Raw genomic sequence first — 22902 nt, forward strand, 5'->3', positions numbered from 1 at the left:
TTCATGAAGTTACCCTCCGATATGCGCGAATATCAAAAGGAACTGAGATCTTTGGGTTATAAACTTACATGTCAAGTTTCAACAAATTAGAATTAAAATTGTGACCTCTATAGGGTCCACAACCTTGATATACCATATTTTTACGCTATTTGAGAACAAAGGGCGGCCATTTTGTCTGTCAGTTTTGGGATGATTTTCACGAAATTCGAACTCAGTCATCCTTAGGGTGTAACGGTGATATAATAATATGTTTTTTCAAATCGGACCTCTACAGTGTTCACAGGCTAAAAACGTGATTTTTCGTACAATCAGGGGCCATAATCCATGAAGTTAAAGTCCGATACATGCCAATATCGAAAGGAACCGAGATCTTAGGGTGATTAACCTATATTTTATGTTTCATTGAAATCGGATAAAAATTGTGACCTGTAGAGTGTTCACAAACAATTGTGGACGGACAGGGGCGACGACAAATACGTCCATATGAAAATGTGGGCGTATATAAAGATAATGTTTTTTGTAACAAATTTCGGCTCAAGTGGGATGACGTGTATATTTGTAAGTACTAGTTTTTGCGCATTAATTGGGGACCCAATTCAATATTCTATACCGCTGCAATTGTTATAATATAGTGATTTTTTTTGGATTTTTTTTTACTTTTCAGTTTATCTCAGTTTTCAGCCCGAAACATCGGAAAAAAATAATGTTTTTCGTAACAAATTTCGGCTGAGGTGTTATGACGTGTATATTTGTAAGTACTATTTTTAGCGCATTAGGGAGACCCGATTTAATCTACAGTATCAGCCCGAAATTTCTAAGAAAAAAAATCATCTATTTCTTAACAAATTTCGTCTCATATGTGATGACGTCTGTATTTGTAAGTACTGTTTTTAGCGCATTAAGGAGACCCGATTTGATCTACTGTATACCCGAAATTTTTACAATATAGTGATTTTTAGAGCATTAGGGAGACCCGATTCAATCTACTGTATCCCTGAAATTTTTACAATATTATGATTTTTTAAAATTTTAATGGGTTGCTCAAATCAGTTTCACACAATTATAGTCACTAAATAAACGATCATGTTGTACTTAATAAGCTATGACCATTAATCATCTATAAATAATAGACTGAAAACTGGTTCCAAGTGTCGTCCATAACATCCAGACACTTTTGAGTAAAGGATAGGTTACGTGCCCTTGTTTTGAAATTAGTCTCGCTTAACCAGTCTATCGACCATTCTACGTCTGATTGACAGGTCGGGATATTCAAGACTACTTTTTTACGAAACATAACAGAAAGCTAGAACAAGAAATTGAATTTAGAAATAAGCACTTTAGACAACTCAACAATTGTTTTAAGAAACTTGTAAATGTAAAATGAAACTACTGCAAGTATCATGTTCCTGCTAAAGAAAGTGATTCAGAGATAGTATTTGTACTAAACCAAAAGAGGCCGCTCTTAACGGTACAGTTAATGATAAAGCAATTTAAAAAATAAAACAAACGTAATTTCTAAAGCTGCTGTAATAACCAAGAAGCTAAATTTTACTGCTATTCAAAATTGTCAACAATAGATTTTTTACGGCTGTAATAGTTGATATATTTGTAGAGAATTGCACGTGCCATGGCTATTTATCGACTCAATGAGAGTGCGGGGTAGTCAGAAATCAGTTCGAGACACGCAACTGAAGCGTGCACATTTAGCCCTGTCAAGACCAACTTTCTGTAGACTACACGGGTCACCTTAGCAATTGTTACAATACAGCGATTTTTTTTTTAGTTTTCAGTTTATCTCAGTTTTCAGCCCGAAATTTCGGAAGAAATCATGTTTTTCGTAACAAATTTCGGCTAAGATGTTATGATTTAACCTACTGTAGCAGCCCGAAATTTCTGAAAAAAAAAATCATCTTTTTCGTAAAAAATTTCGACTGAGGTGTTATGACGTGAATATTTGTAAGTACTATTTTTCAGCGCATTAGGGAGACTCGATTCAATCTACTTTATCCCTGAAATTTTTACAATATTATGATTTTTTAAAATTTTAATGGGTTGCTCTTAAGGTTATCTCGGTTTTCATCCGGAAATTTCTGAAAAAATCGATATATAAAAAAAATCGATTTTTCTGCCCGATGAGTATTGATCTCACACTTCGCCGTGAAAATTGCAAGAAGCTTTAATGACGTTGTTTCGATATGACGTCATTTTGGTGAAGTTGTCGAAAATATCCTTTTGCCTTCAATTTTGACTTTTTGGCCTTTCCCACCAGTCTTCAAACATCGATCATTATAAATATTAAATCTTTTTTTCGGAAATTGAAATAGCTTTAAATTGAGAGTATGGATAAAATAAGATCGCTGTAAAAATGTATGTGAATGTAGCTTTCAAGTTAACAAAATAAAATGCCCGAAATCCCATTACTTTTTGGTATTTTTCAACGTGCGACAGTTGATCAGTGTAATAAATGTGCTTTATCACTTTTCTGTGAATGCAACTGGTTCAGTCTTTATGCGCATTCGGTGGAATTTATTTTGCAAAAACAGGTTGCTGTATTCTCGCAACAGCTCGATTGTGCGCTTTGTGACTTCTAGTGCAATTTAATTGGGAATTTTATCGTTTCATTTCTGTTTCTTCTTCTTCTTCTTCAATTCGCGTGTACACATCAAAATGTGATGTCGGTTCCGAAAGCACAAAACTACTGCTATATTTTGGAATATTTTCTAGATGGTGTTAATATAACAGACAGGAAAGCGTGTTTATATGGACGTTTAATGTTTAATACTTAACAGGGATTTGGTGGCCAAATAGTGAACACGTGCGCGCTGTATCATTAGGTCTGTCATTTAGTCAACTGCCGTGGTTTCGATTTCCCGGTTGTAAGTGATAAGAAGTAGGGTCGCTTGTCCAACCTCGGAGGTTTTCTTTGGGTCCTCCGGTTTCCTCCCACAGCTAAAGACACCTACGTGCAAGCTGGTCTCCTTAAGGTGGAAACATATATTCCATAGAACAATGAGTGATACAGTAGGTAATTCATTGGTTTCATTATTTACAAAAATACATTTTTTTCTTAACAAATTTTTGTCTAAAAGTGTGATGAAGTGTATATTTGTAAGTACTATTTTTTGCGCATTAGTGCGACCCGATTTAATCTACTGTACCGCTGCAATTTTTATAATATAGTGATTTATTTTGATTTTTCAATGGGTTGCTTTTCAGGTTTTCAGTCCGAAATTTTGGAAAAAATCGATAAATTAAAAAAATCGATTTTTCTGCCCAATGAGTTCTGATCTCGCACTTCGCCGAGTAGTTGCAAATAGCTTTAAAGACGTGAGGCTGACATTACGTCATTTTGGTGAAGTTATCGAAAATATCCTTTTGCCTTCAATTCAACAAAATAAAATGTCCGAAATCCCATGACTTTTTGGCCTTTCCAACCAGTCTTCAACATCGATCATTATAAATATTCAATCTTTTTTTCGGGAATTGAAATAGCTTTAAATTTAGAGTATGGATAAAATAAGATCACTGTAAAAATTTCTGTGAATGCAGCTGGTTCATACTTTATGCGCATTGGGTTGAATTTAGTTTGCAAAAACAGGTTGCTGTATTCACTCACTGAATTAGCCCCGGGTGGATTGGCGCTTTGCGACTCTGGCGATCATGTAAAATTAATCGGAAATTTTATCGTTTGATCATTTCTGTTTCATCTTGCCCAAAATCTCGAATTCGGGTTTACGCATCAAAGTTTGATGTAGGTTCCAAAAAGCAGAAAAAATACTGTTATATTTTGGAATAGTTTCTAGTTTATACAGCTGGTCTCCTTAAGGTGGAAACCTATATTCCACAGAACAATGAGTGATGAAGTAGATAATTCATGAGTTTCATTATTAAAAAGATAATGTTTTTTGTAACAAATTTCGGCTCAAGTGGGCCGATGACGTGTATATTTGTAAGTACTAGTATTTGCGCATTTGGCGGACCCGATTCAATCTCCTATACCGCTGCAATTGTTACAATATAGCGATTTTTTTTTTTAGTTTTCAGTTTATCTCGGTTTTCAGCTCGAAATTTCGGAGAAAAAAAATCACATTTTTCGTAACAAATTTCGGCTGAGGTGTTATGACGTGTATATTTGTAAGTACTATTTTTAGCGCATTCGGGAGACCCGATTTAATCTACTGTATCAGCCCGACATTTCTGAAAAAAAAATCATCTTTTTCGTAACAAATTTCGGCTGAGGTCTTATGACGTGAATATTTGTAAGTACTATTTTTAGCACATTAGGGAGACCCGATTTATAATATAATAATCTTTTTATTTTTCTTATAATTGCTTTTAAGGTTATGTCGGTTTTCAGAAAAAAATCGATAAATCAAAAAAATTGATTTTTCTGTCCGTTAAGTTCTGATCTCGCACTTCGCCGAGTAGTTGCTAGAAGCATTAATGACGTTGGGCCGACATGGCGTCATTTTGGTGACGTTGTCGAAAATATCCCTTTGCCTTCAAGTTTTCATGTGGACGCATATTGTCGTCGCCCGCAAATCTGTCCATCCGCCCCTCCACAATTGTTTGTGAACACTCTATAGTTCACAATTTTTTTCCGATTTCATAAAACTTGAAATATAGGTTTATCTCCCTAAGATCTTGTTTCCTGTCGATATTGGCATATATCAGACCGTAACTTCATGGGTTTCAGCCACTGATTTGTAAGAAAAAACACTTCCTTAATTATTTCCCCTGATTGTACGAAAACGCGCGTGTTTAGCTTGTGGTCCCTCTAGAGGTCACAATTATTATCGGATTTAAAAAAAAAAGTTTCAATATATCACCGTTACACTCTAAGTTCGTTCGAATTTTGTGAAAATCGAACCAAAACTGACGGACAAAATGGCCGCCATTCGAACGGAAATAGTGTAAAAATATGGTATATCAATGTTGTGGACCCTTTGCAGGCCACATTTTTGAACCGATTTTGATACAACTTTAAATTTATCTTTATATCACAAAGATCTTGGTTCCTATCAATATTCGCCCATATGAGATCGTAACTTCCTGAATTATGGCCCTTGATTTGACGAAAAATTGTGTTTTTAGCTTGAGGTCCCTCTAGAGGTCGCAATTTTTAGCCTATTTAAATAAAACCTTTGAATATATCACCATTACACCCTTATCATTGGTGAGTGTGGATTTCGTAAGAATTGGACCCAAACTGCCAGACAAAATGGCCGCCCCGCCTGTGCAGCAAATGGTATATCAAGGTTGTTAACCCTCTAGAGGCCACAATTGTTATCCGATTTTAATGAAACTTTCTTTAAATTTACTTTTACATCACAAAGATCTTGGCTCCTTTCAATATTTGCGCATATCAGATCGTAACTTTCTGTATTATGACTCTTAATTATACGAAACATCACGTTTTTAGCTTGTGGTCCCTCAAGAGATTATAATTTTTATCCGATTTAAAGACAAACCGTTCGAATATATCACTGTTGCACCCTAAACATTGTTGAGTTTGAATTAATTGAAAATCGTACCAAAACTGCCAGACAGAATGGCTGCCCCTCCTGCGCATATGTAAAAGTATGGTATATCAAGGTTGTGGTCCCTCTAGAGGCCACAATTTTGAACCGATTTTGATGAAACTTTAAATTTATCTTTATATCACAAAGATTTTGGCTCCTTTCGATAACCGCGTATATCCGAACTTAACTTCCTGGATTATGGACCCTGATTGTTCGAAATATCACGTTTTTAGCTTGTGGTTCCACTAGAAGTCACAATTTGAATTCCATTTTAAAAAAAAACTTTTAAAAACATTGTTACCTTTACACATCAATGAAGGCTGAGTTCGAATTTCGTAAAAATCTGATCAAAACTGTTGGACAAAATGGCCGCTCCTTAACTGATTTTTATGAAACTTAAAATATGTTTATATCCCGAAGATCTAGGTTCCTGTAGATATTCACGCATATCGGACCGTAACGTCCTGGATTATGGCCACTGATTATACGAAAAATCGCTTCTTTTTAATTTTAGCTTGCTCTCTATCTATGTCTTGCCAAATTTGGGCGCATCTTGCATGGCAACCGCTTGTTTGAATTGTGTATGCAAAGTTTATCATTCTAAGCGACCAATTTTAGCTGAAATTTTTATTTTGACGCATCACAGCAAAGTAATTAAACGCGCCAAATACGAATTTTCAAGGCCTTTCTTCTGAAGTCTTTAAGTTCTGTGAAACAACAGAAGAGATGGGTATGTTATATATCAGTGCTTTCCTTATGTTTACACCATTATGTTATACAATTTAATAAGATTTTCGTGACTGAATATGATTTCGTAAATTGATAAAAGTTATCTTTATTTTCACCGATTGGTGTAATTCCGTCTCGCTAAGTATGATATTTATTTTTCTAAAAATGTTAATATTGGGCATATCTCTATAAAAACCCATTTCCTATGTGGAAACGCATGCCAGTATTGAAGTATGTTCTAAAAATTTTCTCATCACAAATATAATTCCCAAATTTATGCGTGACAGAATTACATGTTTCTTTCGTGACGGAATTACAATTTTTTTTCGAAATTCAAGCATTTAGTAAGTATGGAATTTTATTGCATTATATAGTTTCATATATTCTTTGAGTTATAGCCACACCTACAGCATAGAGACAGCATATACGAAAAGAAAAATTTAAATCAGCTGTAAATCGGGTGGATTATGATAATGTTGATAGGGAACGGACAAGAAATCTGAGAAGTCCATATAAAATGAAGAAACCTGAGAGGAATGTTTGCTCCAAATGGATTTTGCAGAAAATTTCACATATATATAGCTAGGCGAGATCCAATCCATGCATTGGAAGCAACGTCGAGTGATGATCCTATATCAATATTTTCACTTGCTTCGTCTGTACCGCAATATTAGATTTTGCGCATTCAGACTCATGTTGCCGCGAGTGTTACAAAATATAAAAAAAAATATACATAAAGACGCCTTAATATATTATGCAAAAATATACATATGTCGCCTTAATAAGCCCGGCTCCCACGATTGCCAACGGCACGAAGCGAGAATCCGTCGTGTGAAAGAATTAGACATCCGAAAAAATAATTAAAAAGATAATGATCTATGCCAAAAATCTGTCACACGTTGGTTAATTGGTTCAAACTATATAAGTCATTGAATTTCGGGCATTTTATTTTTTGACTAGAAAGCAAAAGGATTTTTCCCCCAAAATAAAATATTTCTTTTTTTATTTTCATAATTTCTTTCTACTAAAAGCTGGTCGGCTCATCGTCAAAAGAATTTTTGACTAGAAAGCAAGAGGATTTTTTCCCAATAAAATAAAATAATTCTTTTTTTATTTTCATAATTTCTTTCTACTGTTTTGGGTTAACCAATGTGACGTCGATGACTTTACCAAAATGACGTCATGCCGCCTCCACGTCATTAAATAAGCTTCTTGCAATTACTCTACGAAGTGTGGGCACAAAACAGGCCTAAAAATCGATTTTTTTTAATTGATCATTTTTCTTCCAAAATTTTGGGCTGAACACCCAGATAACCTTATAAGCAACTCATTCAACTAATAAAACTATCACTATACAGTAAAAATTACTGCGCTACTGCAGATTAAAACGGGTCCCCTTAATGCGTATATAATAATACACACAAATATACACGCCATCACACTTTCGTCGAAAATTGTTACAAAAATATATTTTTTTTAATAATGAAACTTTAATGAATTATCTCTTGAATCACCCATTAATCTATGGAATGAGTTTCATTTTCGAAAAAAAAAGCAGTTGTATGTTTATTTTGCAGACCAACTTTTGTCGCCTTAATCTAACGAGGGCCTTAATGCGTATATTAATATACAACTGGTCTCCTTAAGGTGGATATCAGATATATATATATATATACATATATATATATATATATATATATATATACATGAAAGGTCAGATTCCTGTGGTAGAACCCATTTGAAGCATGCTTATAGCACGTAGACGATCGATCAAAATGTCGTCATGAAGAATCTGGAAGGGTGTCTCGATAATGTCAAAAAATGGATGTCATCCAATATGCTTAAACTCAACGATGAAAAAACTTAAAAAATGTGACATTCAATCGATCAACAATTCTTGTCGATTCTCGTCTCAGTTTTGAAAACCATGTGAACTATATCTGTAAAATATGTCATTACCATCTCCAAAGGATAGGGTCCATTCGTCATCTAATAACAGAAGACGCTGTTGCAACCTTAGCTCGATCCTTCATCCTGTCCAGAATAGACTGGTATTACGAACAAACAGATTTCAAAACTCCAAAGATTACAAAACTGCGCTGCTTACATTGTCACAAAAAGTAAATCAAGATCACACATCGCCCCAGTCTTGAACAAATTACATTGGCTATGTGTTCGAGAAAGGATCAACTTTAAAATATTATCATTACGACATTAACCTATCAATCGATAAACAAATCCGCGCCAGGTTACCTTCCAAATTTAGTATCACCCTAAAGGATCATTAAGATCAGAAGGGAAACTGTTATTGGATATACCTGCCAATAATTTGAAATCATTTGGATCCAGAACTTTTCGATACAGCGCATCAATTGTTTGGAATACACTTCCAGAAAATATCCGACATTGTGAATCTGTGTCAGTTTTTAAATCCAAAGTGAAAACTTGGTTGTTTAGTCACTATCATTAACTCTCCAAAGTGAGAACATTTTCTAGTGCCTAGTGCATTCCCCAGGCGATTGATCATGAATAGTTGCACGATACAAATATGATTATTATTATTATTAATATTATCTATCATGTTGGAGACGTCTCATTGCAAATTAAGTGTAACACACTAAAGCAAAGATACGCTAAAAAGTAAATTTTATGCAAGAACCGATAGGAAAGCAAACATGGATAGGATAAATCAGCATGTGGCAGTTTTCATCAACCCTTCCTTGAAGTGTCAAATTTGACAATGAACTCCTCTCACGTGTATGAGGCTAAATTGCGTGTCGCATGTGCAGCTCAGTTGTTCTGTTGGGGCGATAAATTCTTCATCTGTGAACATACTCTCAAAGCATATCAAGTATCCATGGCAATTTATCATATCACAACCTGCATAGGTATTTGCATTTCAATATCCCCTACTTTTTTTGAAGAGTACATGTATATAACAGGAGAGGGTGTCGAGTTTCCAAGGCGCAGATTTACCAATAAAGTAAAGTGAGTCGTAGCAATTCGCATTGATGGAAAATCTCTGATCGCGTGGCATCAGTATGGAAGCCTATAACTACCATTCATAATTTCTATTTTCGCCTTTTCACAATGCGAAAGTCTAAAAGTAGAAGTTACGACAAAATGTGAGGCGACAACACGGTATACAAGCCAAAATCAACTTGAAAATAGGAAATTAAGAAATAACACACAGTGATAATAGCGGCCCTCGTTTTTTCCTAATTTCTTATTTTCGACTTGCATTTTGGCTTGTATTCCGTCTTGTCGACTTTCGACTTAGTCATATTTTTGTATTTATTGATGTCAGTAAGAAGGCGCCAACACGCTATACAAGCCAAAATGCAACTCGAAAAGTAGAAATTAGGAAGTTAACACACCACGCTATTAGCGACTTTTCGCCTTGGAAGTGTTGTAGTTTCAGTTTTCCAGCTCGCATTTGAATACGTGCAATCAGGGCTCACACTGTATTTCATTCTTTTCCGTCAAAATGGATAATAATTTTTATATAAAAAAAATGTTCATATTTTTTTCCGCCAACTGGGATATTTTATCTGCCAAAAATGTCTGATAACCCCCCCCCCCCCAAAAAAAACAACCTTAGTCTACAACAATTTAATTTATTATATAGGCCTATTATAAAACAAATTTCCCGTACCGATATATACAATATACAACAACATAAATGAGGATTGGGTGGTCTAGTGGTTTAACACGTGCGCGTGAAATCACAAGGTCTGACATTGATTCAAGTCGTGTGGTTTTGATTCCCCGCTTAAACATGACAAGGGAGTAGGGTCGCTTGTCCAAACTTGTGGGTTTTCTCCGGATACCCCAGCTTCTACAAAATAGTCTGTATGATAAAGTCTAGTATTGAAGGCGATATTAGGAACCTATGATTTTTGCTTGCTGTCGTGCTGTTGATGTAGTCTCTACTTTCAAGGTCACATTAGAATACGTGCATTGATAATTGAATTTCATTTAGGCCTACTGTGGTTTCATACCGCATATAAAATATACAGGTTTTCCCGATTGTATATTATTATTTTAAGAACGAGTCGAATAGTGACGTTTCAGTACCGCCACCAAAATTCTCTAATGATTGCAAGCATGTCTTACAAATAAAATTGAAATTTCTATGAGGATTCAGATTCTGGGTCATACGGTACCTGCAATTAAGAATAGGCCTATTGTACATGCAAAACGTTAAAAAGGGAAATCCTTGGATGAGACTGGCGTGTAGAGGCTGAATATATATTGTTCTATGGGGGGGGGGGTAACATCCACTCGAGTTGATTTTGGCTTGTATACCGTGTTGTCGCCTCACATTTTGTCGTAACTTCTACTTTTCGACTTTTTGACTTTCGTGTTCTGAAGAGGCGAAAAGTAGAAATTATGAATGGTAGTTATAGGCTTCCATACATCAGAGCGGTAAATTTGCTTATATTTCGATAATTTTTTAGTCTGAATCTTTACAGATATTGAGATTGATATTAAACTATTACAACACATTTGCTAGTAATACATTTAAATAAAATAGTAATTCAGAACTGAGATTGAAGTGGGTTATATTTCAACTGTTGGCTGTCAGATTTCACGCTAAAGTCACGCTAAACCCCTAATATGAGTAATAATACAAAAAAAAGGCTATAGTGTGAAGTTGTAAAAATTTTAAAAATAAAATTACAATGATACAGAGAAATCCCAATCATATAAAGGCCAATATTCAATCTACAAAATAGTTAATTATTAAAACATCAAAAAGTTTAACAACTAATCACTAACAAAAAAAAACAACAACGGCAACAAATCATGAACGATAGAACTATCAATTTTGAGCCAATCAACTTAGATGCGTTGATCGTGTAACTACTGATCACTAAAACAACAGCTAATCACGATAACAAGTATGTTTATTAATGACAAAACTCTAACACCAAATACGTAATACTTTTTCCCTGAACTGATCAGTGATCAGGAACAATCTCACGCCACCGGAAGTAGATAAAGCTTCGTTGTTAACACTAACAACAGTTTCAGACATGCGCAAGTGCCCAGGAGCAAACACACACAGGGAGTCAATTCAAACTGTCACACACGGTCTGAATTGTTTTTTTAACCAACAGTCTGCGACAGTTTAAGTTACGCTCTTGTGTTACCAGAAAACAGCTTTGCTCTAGCACCGCGATGCTTTAGAGGTCGCCTTATATGAATGTATATAAATTGATTTACATTCAATCTTTTCCATTTTTAGTCTAATATTAAATCGGTTGTTTTGGCGAAATAAGCGATAGAGTTTCGATTGAATGGCAATTATTTATTTCTCAAAAAAAATATAGGCCTATCATTTTATACACCCACATGGAAATGTGGATGTATATTGCCGTCGCCCCTGTCCTTCCGTCCATCTGTCGGTCCGTCCGTCCGTTGTCCACAATTTCTTGTAAACGCTCTAACGCCAAAAGTTATCATCCAATTGTTTTAAAATTGATATGTTGTTTACATTAGTGAGATGAAGAAGCCTATTTAATTTCAATAATTTCCATTTATTATGTCTAGAGTTATGCCCCTTGTTTCACTTTATTGAACCTTGTAAACGCTCTAACACCAAAAGTTATCATCCGATCTTTGTGAAATTTATATTCATTATTTGAATTAGAGAAACGAAGACGCCTATTGAATTTCAGCAATTTCCGTTTATTACATCTAGAGTTATGACCTGATCTTTGTGAAATTTATATTATTTAATTTAGTGAAACGAAGAAGCCTATTGGATTTCAGCAATTTCCGTTAATCACTTCTAAAGTTATGGACCTTGTGAATGCTCTAACATCAAAAGTTTTCTGCCGATCTGTATGAAATTGATATGCATCATTTAAATTAGTAAAAAGAGGAATCCTTTGTTGAACCTTGTTGTGAACATTCTAACGCCAAAAGTTATTATCTGATCTGTATGAAATTGATATGCATCATTTAGATTAGTGAAACCACAAAGCTTATTGAATTTCAGCCATTTGCAATGATTACTTCTAGAGTTATGGCTCTTGTTTCACTTTGTTGAACTTTGTTCATGCTCGATTGATGAAAGTTATCATCCGATATGCATGAAATTTATATGCATCATTCAAATTTGTTAAACAGGGGTCTATTGAATTTCAGCAATTTCCTTCAATTATTTCTAGAGTTATGGCCCTTGTTTTACTTTGTGAACCCTGTGAACGTTCGAATGACAAAAGTTATCATCTGATCTGTATGAAATTTATATGCATTATTTAAATTAGTAAAACAAAAAAGCTTGTCAAATTTTCTGTAAATTACCTCCAGAGTTCAGGCCCTTGTTTCAGCTTGTAGAACCTTGGGAACCATCAGACGACACAAATCATAATCTGATCTGAATGAAACTGTCTTGCAAAAGCACCCAATTACCTACAAAAGAACAAATATGCGACAACCCTTGTCGTCTAAGCTGATTAGGGGCCATTATGTAATGACAAATTTATACAGTAACTGGCAGTTCTGGAGTAATATCTGTTACACAAATGATATTATTTAGGAAATATCACTTAACACCCTCCATACATGAAATCAATTAGCAATCTTATCAGATGACTAACAGGTGGTCAAACATTGGCACTAGCTTGACATGACTAAGAGCCATGCGGAAGTTGTTAGTGGAGTCATTATTCATAACAGCTGACCTGAGTTACGCAAGGTTCTTTTTATGGTAAATCAGGTCACGGTGCGTGGGTGTGGTATCCAGAATTCAAGGCTGGACATCTATCCTGCCCAGTAACATATAAGATCAGATAAAACTGACGTGTTGGTGATATAAATCTCTGCACTTGGACAGCAACGTCCAGAAGTACGATCTGTGACGACCATCTTTATGGTTCCTTTCAATATTCGTGTATATTGGATCGTAACTTACTGAATTATAGCCCCTGTTGTACGGAAAATCGTGTTTTTAGCTTGTGGTCCCTTTAGATGCCACAATTTTTATTCGATTTAAAAAAACAATGGAATATATCACTATTACATTCTGATAATGATTGAGATTGAATTTCTTGAAAATCAGACCTAAACTGCCGAACAAAATGGCTGCTCCTCATATGCAAATAAGTTGTGGACCCTGTGCATCTATAAATTAAGCTTGTTCTTTATTTTCTACAGAACAAATATGGCTTGTGTAGCTGAACAGGGAGCATATTGTTTGGTGATAACAGTATTAATGTTTTTGAAAACTGTTAATGGTAAGAATTTATACAATATGTAGACAAGCTGGAAAAAGGTCTGGCAGGAAAATATTTGTTTTTTACTCCAACATTTTTATGTGGTCTTATATCATCATGGCCCACATCTGTCCGTCCGTCCGTTCAATTTATTTTTGTGGACACACTACAGATCACAATTTTTATGCGCCCACGTTTTCAGCAAAGACACATACATGTAACCGAAGGATAACAGGCCTACCCGTCCAGTTAATACAACAAACAATCTCTCTGCGGTCCACAAAAGAGAGACACATACAAGTCGCTTCCCATTTCTGATTTTCAAGGCATTTTACTCCAAACCTTGATTCTCATATAAATAAACTATTCGGTACCAACTCGTACCTAAATATTTTGAACCCCAGTATTTAACACTTAAAAACCATACTACTTTAAGGAATCAACAATAAAATTAAACTTGGGTAACCCAACCATTTTATACGCCCGCATGGTTATGTGGTTGTATATTGATTTAAAATTTATATATGTTGTTCACATAAGTGAGATGAAAAAGCCTATTTATTTTCAATAATTTCAATTAATTTCTTCTGGAGTTATGGCCCTTGTTTCACCTTGTTGGACGTGGTGAATGCTCAAACGACAAAAATTATAACCTGATCTGTATGAAATTATTTTGTAAATATCCCCCCCCCCCCATTACCTACAAGAGAATAAATATATGACAACCCTTGTTGACTGCTCGGACAATTTACCTGCTTTGGACATATGTTTTGTTGCCTGGCAACCTATCTTTATTTTTGTTATACAATTCTCTACCCCTGAGTGTTCCAACTTTGGATTTATATTTAGACTTACACCCTTGTGACAAGTAACAATGTTACGAACCAACACAAGGCATCCTAGTTCGCAAAATTATGGACACTAGCACTTCAATCTAAACCAGTGGTTCTCAACCTTTTTTTGCCAATGGCACACCGTGAAACACATGTAAAAATAGCGGAGCACCTTGCTAAATATATATAAAAAACATTTGAATTTTGCAAAATTTTGTCTGTCATAGACAGCAGACAACCGAAGACGAAGACTAGTCATAGAAACATATAATGATTCAAACTAAATAAAGAAAAACACAGCTATGAACTTACTTTATTGCAGTGTTTCGAATTTCATCAGTCAAATAGCTGGCTTCTTTAGTGAGATATTTTCTTACAGTGTGCCGTTAAAAATTCAAACCTGTGTACAACCCTGGTAAGCAAGCTACCGACCCCGGTAAGAAATTCACAAACCTCGCCAAGATACCAACCCGGGTAGCATCATGTCAGGCTAAACTGATTTTCAACTAGACATTTCAGATTTCCAGCTTGACAAATACAACAAAAAAAACTGATGAAATTTATTATGTTTAATCTTTATTATGGTATACCATTTTTTTCGGGGTACAAGTCAATACTTTTTTTCTGCAGAAGTCAGGCCTGGGTCTTACACTCGGCCACATCGACTATATATGGATGGAGATAAAAAAAACTCCCAGTTCCAAACTCTTGAGTGACATCATCTGCTGCTAAATAATAGTAGTCATATTATATAGTCATTGTGATAATCGCACGGAAAAGTAAAACTTTTGATTTCGTCTAAAACTACTTACGGTATTCCAATACAAATACTTGTCGACATTTGTAAATATTTATAACTTGTATAACAACTTGTATTTAAAAACATAACCTCTGTTCAAAATATAATTATCAATGCTAGAAAATTCCATCACAATAAATCTTCCTGGGTGTATGGGGGTCACCCGCACTCCGCAATTCCCTTGACATTGTCTAGTTTTTAAAAATTATAGTGAGACCTGCCAACTCTTTATCTAATGGATGGCCGAATGGTTAGCTCATGCATGCTGTATCATAAGGTCTGTTATTGAGTCCACTGGCTTGGTTTCGATTTCTTGATTGTACGTGACAAGGAGTAGGTTTGCGCGTCCAATCTTGTGGGTTTCCTTCGGGTCCTCTGGTTTCCTGCCACTGCTCAAGATCCCTACACACGAGCAAATTATTGAATAAAAATTGAACCATATGTTAGTCCCAAAATTACTTAGTTTGTGTTAAGTGGACATTAAACCCCATTTCTCTCTCTCTTTTGGTGAAAGCCCTCCCCCTCATGGGGCAGAGCCACTCCCAGTTTTGTTATACGTCCACATTGAAATATGGTCTTATATTGTCGTCGCCCCCGTTCATCGGTCCGTCAGTCCGCTGTCCACAAGCAATTGTGGCCAAAGTTAATATCCGATTGACCTTAAATTTATACACAGTGTTTAAGGTCTTGAGGCGAAGAAGCCTATTGATTTTCAGCGATTTCCAATAATTACTGCGAGTTATGGCCCTCAATCACTTGAAAAAATCTTGTGGACGCTCTAGAGGCCAAAGTTATAATAATAATAATAATAATAATAATATATTGCATTTGATAATGCGCCACATCCACCCAAGTGAGTGCTCTGTGCGCGGTGTAGATGTGAAAGTAGCTGTAGAATTTAGTTATCTATTCAAAGTTTTGTTTAAAGAGGAAAGTCTTCAGTTGAGTCTTGAATGTAGAGAAGTTGTGACAGGACTTGATGTTGGGTGGCAGAGAGTTCCATTTAATAGATGCAGAGTAAGAGAAGGATCTTTTTCCAAAGGATGTTGAGTGGACGCGAGGCACTGTGAAGAGAAGTTGGTTCTGTGAGCGAAGTGACCTTGGTGGCTGGTAGAGAGGAAGGAGTTCTGATAGGTAGACTGGGGCAAGGTTGTGGAGACACTTGTAGGCGAGCAGGGAGAGTTTGAAGTCTATTCTTGAGGATATGGGAAGCCAGTGGAGAGATTTTAGTACAGGTGTAATATGGTCATTTTTCTTTGTCTTGGTTGCTATTCTGGCTGCAGTATTCTGCAGAATCTGGAGACATCTATTGCTGCTGAGAGATGTTTGCCAAAAGAGAGTTACAATAGTCGATCCGTGAGATTACAGGTGACAGAATTAATTTAGTTGCTGCATTTTGGCTTAGATAGTTCCTGATTTTACTGATGTTTCGCAGATGCAGATTTGCAGTTTTTGTGATATGTGAAACTTGATCTTTCATTATAAGATGTTTGTCCAGCCAGACTCCAAGGTTCTTGACCTTAATTGTTGTTGTGACAGTGGCATCACCTATGATGATAGACACAGGTTGTTTAATCTTGCCAAATTTTGATTTTGGACCAATCGAGTTAATATTCGATTGACTTTAAATTTATACACAGTGTTTAATGTCATGAGACGAAGAAGCCTATTTGTTTTCAGCGATTTTCGATAATTACTACCAGAGTTATGGTCCTTGATTTTCAACGATTTCCGCTCTAAAGGCTAAAGTTATCATCCAATTGGCTTCAGATTGATACACAGAGTTTAAGATCTTGAGAGGAACAAGTATATTGATTTTCAATGAATTTTTATGACTTGAACAAATCCATGATATTAAAAGTTTTGTATCCAAAACGTTAGCATGGGGCAGAACTTTATAAAAACCAAACAAATTCTAATGGTTTTTTGATAATTACTTCATGAGTTGTTGCTCTTAATCAGATTTTAGTGTATTATAAATGTTTCATTACCGAAAAAAGTTGACTGCCCGAACGATTTAGCTGCTGTGGGGCGTATGTTTCGTTATCTGGCAACCTATCTTTTGTTTGTTTGTAGTCTACAAGCCACAATTCTTAATGGATCGTCTTGGAACTTTGAATGTGTATTTCTTATCATGGGAATGTTGGCTTTAGAGTAGAAAGACTTAACTTTTGAAAGAGCAATACGTGCCAGGGTATATAATAAGAAAAATAAATTGATTAGCAGTTATTGGATGTTTTAAAATAAAGTGCTAATCAATGGCCGACAATTAATGTTTCTGTGGAAATGAAATGGGATTGAACGTCCTACTGTTTTGCTCCGAACTGGTCTAATGAAGACGGGCATACGCCATACAGTGTGCTATGAGGGAAATTTTGCCCGGACAGCGTCACTACGGCCTACTCTTATATCGAATTCCAACTGTCAATGGATCTTTTACGTGCACGCCAATATGTACACAGGATCTTGTTTTTTTATCTCATCCGAATGACTAGACAACTGTCCTTGTCAGGCCTTCCGTCCTACATCACTGACAAGGGGGAACCACACCGGAAAATCTGGGTGAACTTTCTCGGCCAATGCAGGGATCCAACACCCGACCTCCAGGCTAGCGAGGGTTACACAGCAGAAAATGACAGCAAAATATCTGCCGAAACATTGATTGTTTTCATTATAAAACAGTATTTTAAAATTGAATTGTAGCATCAACACTTGTATGCAGTGCATGCATTGTTGCCAAGTTGTTGTTATTTGTCCATGTGACCTATTTCTCGCCAAAATGAACCAAGTGCCATTTTAGTCGCAAAGTAGTGTAGTGAACTGGATCTCTGGATAGAGCAGATTACTGTGGTAGAGTGGGCCCGGCTCTATCCTTTAGTTCTGTTAGGGCTCACTACTGTAGAGGTGTGGAACAGCTGGCTCAGAAAGACTAACACCAGATTAATCAGCAACTATCTTTATTATTCTTCCAATACAAAAATAAATCATTCCCGTCCAACACTCGTCGCCTCTCGCACCTAACAGAGTTCTCTATAATGTTCCTAATCGTGCTCTCTAACAACGCTCCTAGAAGGGCTCTCTATAACGCTTCTTATCGGGCTCTCGTTTTCGCTCCTAGAAGGGCTCTCTGAATCGCTCCCTATAAGTCGGGGTCAAACTCGTCAGTGAAATCGACTGAAGAACTGGTCTCTGTCTTACCTCTGCTAATCACGACTCGACTACACTGCTACTGTGCAAAACAAGGTACTATATACCTAAAATCATGTGACGTAACCACGTGGTGTAAGACACACCTACTGTTCCTGCCAATCACAAGCACGTGCAGCCAATGAACAGCGAGCCAACAACAGTGCGTGTATGGACAGAGTTACGAAAATACATTACAACAACAATATGGGCTACATAATAACAAAATTAAAGTTCTTAAAAAGATGTACAGTTAAGTTAAATAATTACTAAATAAGAAAACTGGGTCATCTAAACTGAGGACGCAGATCGGGATATGAAAGTGGATTTCAGATCACCAAAGTAGTTTGTTAAACGAATAAAAATTAAACTGGTGTGTATACATGTAGCTAATAACAGTGCGCGCTTCGGATGGATACATTTTGTTGTTCAGTGAATGGAAAATGATTAAAATATTGTGTGATGGCAGATGGGAACACGTGGTCAATTATTACGAAGGGAAATGGTTACAGATAATAATTATTGTTTTGTGAATAATTATCAAGCTTGTATATTTAAGGAATTATCAAATTTAATATTTGTACTAATTACTTAATTAGATCGAGAACTGAATGACTGTTAAACGCGATTAGCTTACAATTAGTTTATTGACTAATTTTTTTCTTCTTTTAATCTCGTCGAACGACATCAAAGGGACTGTATGTACGCAGTGTAACGATAAATCGTGTTTGTTAAACATTTTTCACGCTTAATTTGGGACAAGAAACTTGATTCGCAAATTCCATTAAATTTGATAACTTTCTGCTAATCAATTTAATATTTGATTCCCATTTCCTTCTTTTTTGTTCAGCAAACTGTGATGCGATACCGTTTATCATATTCCCTGATACTTCCGCCTGCATCCTTGTTAGATTAGTTAAGAGTCCATCTTGGATGTAGTATAACAGATATCGAAGTACTTGTTATTGTAATCCCTGGTCTGAGACCAAATATCTCCACAGTTTTGCAGGTTTTTGGGGGCGTCACTTCAGAAGACACTGAATGATTAGCATTCAGCAAACAAAATATTGTCTGTATAGTACTTAACAAGCGTATGTGCCAGTATACTTTGGCTTTATAGCTCGAGAAACACAGTAAAGAATACAAAGATTATAAAAACGGTGAAATACAATCTAAAGTTAAATTGGCATAATCAATATGTTCGCACAAAAAAACTTAAGAAGTGAAACAATATTTGTGGGGGGAAAATCTCAAGGAGTGGCCAGATTTTTTTCAAAATCAGAGAGACACTCTAATCAATTAATCATTCTAGGAAACGACTTACTAAATGGATCAGAGCAATTTTTTGTGAACAGTATGTTGATACAGTAGTGATTAATTCATCACAATTCCAAGACATTACGAGAAGGTTTAGAGTCTGTGCACAGTCTATACATCAGTATCTGATGTGTCCCTGTGAGTGTCATTATCAGCAGCGCAGCGTCTGTACAGGGAGTGGAGTGAACGCCACTGGCACCTGGAACCACACTCTCAGAAAAGCCTGGGGCAATCCATCGGCTGTGTTGGTCTCGGTTGAACATTATTAAGTCTCCTCGGAATTTCATCCCAAAGATGTTCAATCGGGTTTAAGTCCGGACTGGCATAATGTTGACACCGTTCTGCTGTAGAGAGTCCCGAGTAACTCTGGTGGTGTGGGCAAGGGCGTTGTCATTCTGGAAAATGTTGTTTCGATGACGTGCAAAATGTGGTATGATGTGGTATCTGAGAGCTTGATCATGTCGACACCATATTCTGGTCCTGCCATCTGCAGTTGATATGCAATACAGACTCTCATCTGTGAACAGAACAGATCTTCATTGCATGTGTCGCCAGTTCTGGTGTTGTTGGGCAAACTGTAGACGTTCACATCGATGGCGAGGGTTGAGGATTGGTCCGTGGTAAGGTCTACGTCAATGGATGTTCTCTCTGGTGAGACTTTGGCGCACTGTATCACAGGGCTAGAAATTCACGCGAATTGGCTGTATTTTGTCGGCTTTAGCCGACTGACATTTAATCTAACCGATTGGTAAAACAATGAATCAGCCACTATGGTATCATAAATCAATCTACTTTTGGCTAAATTACAACGGGGTAATTATTACTTGTTAATAAAAAAAGTCAATCAACTTGCTTGTCGGCTACAACAACAGTCATACCTCATATGGTTCTTAATCTGAGTAATTAGCACATTTAACGCTGATTTTGACAATCCGGTAAAAAAAAAAACCCACGCTTACTGATAATTCATAAAAGGTTCAGTAAAATACTTGTGGTGAATAAAGACGATATCGGCATGGTTTGCGAATCGCGCGTCTTCTATGCTATGTGAAACGCAGGTACAGGTAGATATTAAAATAATAACTGGATCATACATTGATGGATTCACTGACCAGTTGTTAGGTAAATTTAAATCTTCATTGAATATAATCCCCTGGTAGAACACAGAAAGAGAAACATGGGTATTTTTCCGACAGAATCTCAAATGCTGAATTCCTATGACACGTGACATATCGGTTGGAATTAGGTCAATAAACCAGATCTAAATAATGTTTATACGCATGCAGAGAACTTAATTTAAAAAATATTATTAAAGCTATATCAAAGTTGTACGAATTTTATTTTATAGCAGTTTCAATTGTGGTTGTCACGTGATTATTGTACCGTTTGTCTATCATCGACGAATGAATAAAAACTTTTGCATGTTACGTGACTAGTTACATGATGGACAAAAGACTACAGAAATGCCATGGTGTAGAGCTGGGCCGTATCCCTGGAAACAGATATCGAGATTTTTAAAAAAAATACCGCAATATAATCACTATATATTGCGATATTTTATAAAATGTCAATAACATCAGTTTTTTATACACCCACATTGAAATGTGGTCGTATATTGTCGTCGGTCGGTCGGTCCGTCCGTCCGTTGATCTGCCCGTCCGTCGTCCACAATTGCTTGTGGACGCTCTAGAGGCTCAAGTTAATATCTGATTGACTTTAAATTTATATACAGTGTTTAAGGCCATGAAACGAAAAAGCCTATTGATTTTCAGCGATTTCCGATAATTACTGCCAGAGTTATGGCCCTTGATCACTTCAAAAAATCTTGTGGATGCTCTAGAGGCTAAAGTTAATATCCGATTGACTTTAAATTTATACACAGTGTTTAAGGTCATGAGACGAAGAAGCCTATTGATTTTCAGCGATTTCCGATAATTACTACCAGAGTTATGGCCCTTGATCACTTCAAAAAATCTTGTGAACGCTCTACAGGCCAAAGTTAATATTCGATTGACTTCAAATTTATACACAGTGTTTAAGGTCATGAGACGATGAAGCCTATTGATTTTCAGCGATTTCCGATAATTACTGCCAGAGTTATGGCCCTTGATCACTTAAAAAAATCTTGTGGACGCTCTACAGGTCAAAGTTAATATCCGATTGACTTTAAATTTATACATAGTGTTTAAGGTCATGGGACGATGAAGCCTATTGATTTTCAGCGGTTTCAGATAATTACTGCCAGAGTTATGGCCCTTGATCACTTTGAAAAATCTTGTGGATGCTCTAGAGGCTAAAGTCAATATCCGATTGACTTTAAATTTATACACAGTGTTTAAGGTCATGAGACAAAGAAGTCTATTCATTTTCAGCGATTTTCGATAATTACTGCCAGAGTTATGGCCCTTGATCACTTAAAAAAATCTTGTGGACGCTCTAAAGGCCAAAGTTAATATCCGATTGACTTTAAATTTATACACAGTGCTTAAGGTCATGAGACGAAGCAGCCTATTGATTTTCAGCGATTTACAATAAGTACTGCCAGAATTATGGCCCTTGATCACTTTGAAAAATCTTTTGGACCCTCTAAAGGCTAAAGTTAATATCCGATTGACTTTAAATTTATACACAGTGTTTAGGGTCATGAGATGAAGTTTATTCATTTTCAGTGATTTTCGATATTTACTGCCAGATTTATGGCCCTTGATCACTTTGAAAAATCTTGTGGACGCTCTAGAAGCCAAAGTCAATATCCGGTTGACTTTAAATTTATACACTGTGTTTAAGGTCATGAGACAAAGAAGTCTATTAATTTTCAGTGATTTTCAATAATTACTGTCACAGTTATGGCCCTTGATCACTTTGAAAAATCTTGTGACGCTCTAGAGGCTAAAGTTATCATCCGATTGACTTCAGATTGATACACAGAGTTTTTAAGAGCTGGAGACGAACAAGTATATTGATTTTCAATGAATTTTTATGACTTGAACAGTTAAATCCATGATATTAAAAACCAAACAAATTCTAATGGTTTTATGATAATTACTTCATGAGTGTATTATAAATGTTTCATTACCGAAAGAAGTAAAAATATGCGACAACACTTGTTGACTGCCCGGACGATTTAGCTGCTGTGGGCGTATGTTTCGTTGCCTGGCAACCTAACTTTTTAAATGTAAAAAAAAAAACATGCATAAAAAATTGGGAATACCCCCGGAGTATTCACTTGATTGACACTTTCTAGCCAATATTATTAAAAGTTTTTAACATATCAATCTATCTATCTATCT

General features: G+C 36.0%; 1 long non-coding RNA gene across 3 annotated transcripts in view; it reads left to right on the forward strand.

Annotated features, from left to right (window-relative positions):
* Window positions 1–22902, forward strand: part of LOC126829992 (uncharacterized) — a 153614-nt gene that overhangs the window by 20666 nt on the left and 110046 nt on the right. For all 3 annotated transcript variants that reach the window (XR_007683630.2, XR_007683633.1, XR_007683629.1), the window contains exon 2: window positions 13419–13498. This is a non-coding gene — a long non-coding RNA (uncharacterized LOC126829992). The remainder of the gene's footprint in view (window positions 1–13418; window positions 13499–22902) is intronic.

Source organism: Patella vulgata, chromosome 8 (assembly GCF_932274485.2).
Source record: "Patella vulgata chromosome 8, xgPatVulg1.2, whole genome shotgun sequence".
NCBI classification, from domain to species: Eukaryota; Metazoa; Mollusca; class Gastropoda; family Patellidae; genus Patella; species Patella vulgata.